Here is a 2382-nt window from a genome sequence, read left to right on the forward strand (position 1 = left end):
CTTAAATCAACGGGTCATATTAGAGAGCTACTTTTATGTCGTCCAATACAAACGACAGAGCAACGTCTCTAAACGACACTACGTCCACTTACAGCTTGATGGGCCTGACACTGGGCTTCGACAAGGGCTGATGGGCTTCAACTCAACAATCTCCACCTTGAAGCTCAGCAGCACTGTGCAACCAGAATTCTCAACTGTACAGACCTACTTCTACAACGAACTTCACTGCTCAGTACCTGCAAAACACACTTATTCAACAAACAATAAGCCCAAGCAATGCTTAAACTTAGAGTTAGTAACAATTTTAGTTCCCATATCAGCTGGATTATCCTCAGTATCAATTTTACACAATTTCACAACATCAGTGGCTATCAAGTCCCTGATGAAATGGAACTTGACATCCACATGTTTAGTTCTTTCATGGTACACAAGATTTTTGCTCAAGTGTATTGCAGACTGACTATCTGAATATACCACAACATTATCCTCAATCAGCTTAGCCTCTTTTAGAAGGCCTTGGAGCCAAACAACCTCTTTAAAGGCATCACAAACTGCAATGTATTCTGACTCTGTGGTTGACAATGCAACCAGAGATTGCAAATTGGATTTCCAAGATATGCAATTCCTGCCCAATGTAAAACAGAAAGCAATGGTTGACTTCCTTGAATCCATGTCACCTGCAAAATCAGCATCTACATATCCAGTAAGATCAAAAGGTCTAGGTTTTTTGCAATAACACAATCCAAGGTCAACTGTGCTACTCACATAGGCAATAACCCACTTAAGAGCTTGCCAATGTTCAGGGCTTGGGTTAGACATAAACCGGCTAAGCAAAGATATAGCAAAGGATAAATCAGGTTTAGTACTTATCATGGCATACATCAAAGAACCAATAGCATTAGCATAAGGAACACTTTCCATTCAGAGTATCTCAGCTCTGGAGGCTGGACACTGAGTCTTACTCAGAATGAAATGTGGTGCAAGAGACATAAGTACACGCTTACAGCTCAGACTGCCAAACTTGGACACAACCTTTTCGAAGTAAGGTTTCTGATGAACCTTAAGCCAAAAGTTCTTCCTCTTTCTTTCAATCAGCATTCCAAGTATCCTCCGGGCTTGACCCAACACTAGGAGAAAAATGACATTTAGAGGCGGGAATTTCCGCCTATAAAGATTATATTTCTGCCTCTAATATAACTTTAGAGGCGGATTCTGAAGCGTAATTTGTTGCCCCTAAAAATGCGACTCTAAAGGTGTAGAGGCGTAATTTTCTGCCCCTGGACAATAGAGGCGGAAAAATAGAGGCGAAATTTCACATCTACGTCCACCTCTAATGCTTGTATTAGGATGAATTTAGAGGCGGAAATCCACCGCTGGTATATTTTCCGCCAAATGGCGGGATGGATTTCAGAGGCGGAGTTACGCTTCTGATGTAATTCCCGCCATTTATGAAATCATTGACGAGAAATCCATTAGAGGCGGATTTTTGCCTCTAAATATTTGTTATATTTTTATTTTATTTTATTTATAATTGCATAAAATTTAATTAAAAAGTCTATGATGTCAAACACATTCAAATTATAAATAAACTTGTTTCTAACTTGATCATAAAATTGTCGTACACAACAACATAAATGCATAACAAAGTGCTTTAGTGATAAAAAAAAACTATGAACTAAAATGTACACCATCTAAAAATTCACAAGAAATTCGATAATACATAATAAAGTCATTGTCTTGAACGTGGAGGCATGTCATTTGTAATGTGAAGTACCTTAAGGTCTGCCCCTACCGCGACCGCCCCTACATCCCTTCCCCCTTCCTCCAGCTTGAGACGCAGTCCGCTGCTCCATAGACCCATTTGCAAGTTTTCCTCCTCTTTCAAGGCCGGTCGAACGTGTAGTAGATGTCGGTGGAGTTGATTCGCTAGATGGTTGGATAGGCGCATGCATGGTAGAACAGTGTGAATGTCCCTGAGAGGCACTAGCTTCTCCGGTGAATCGCATCAACTTCTCAGCTATCTCTGAAGGCAATGTCATCGACGTTGTAACAATATCGACGAGACTCCGAACTACTGATTGCAACTCGTTGATCTTGCGTTGTGCCTCATGTGATGTCGAGGATGATGATGAAGCCTCATACTCCCGTCGCCGAGCAGAAAACAAGTCTCTTTTAGGGATCAAGGGGCCTATCCCGGGAGCCCAATCACTTCTCTCCCCAAGAACCTTTCTCATTGCTTCAGCCTCCCACGCGTCTAAGTCCTCCGGAAGACATTTTGCCTCAGCATGTCGCCGCATCTCAGCAATGAGCTCTACCATCTCAACCTGTATATTATTGAAAAAGAATAATAATTAAATCAACATGTTGTACGCAATTTTAACC

At 41.3% G+C, this 2382-nt stretch overlaps 1 pseudogene; it reads right to left on the minus strand.

Moving 5' to 3' along the window:
- Positions 1-249: 249 nt before the first annotated feature.
- On the minus strand, positions 250-921 carry LOC149390716 (secreted RxLR effector protein 161 pseudogene; annotated as a pseudogene).
- Positions 922-2382: the final 1461 nt, after the last annotated feature.

This window comes from Urtica dioica, chromosome 7, assembly GCF_054948205.1.
Source record: "Urtica dioica subsp. dioica isolate 48M chromosome 7, U.dioica_male_clone48M_v1_H2, whole genome shotgun sequence".
NCBI classification, from domain to species: domain Eukaryota; kingdom Viridiplantae; phylum Streptophyta; class Magnoliopsida; order Rosales; family Urticaceae; genus Urtica; species Urtica dioica.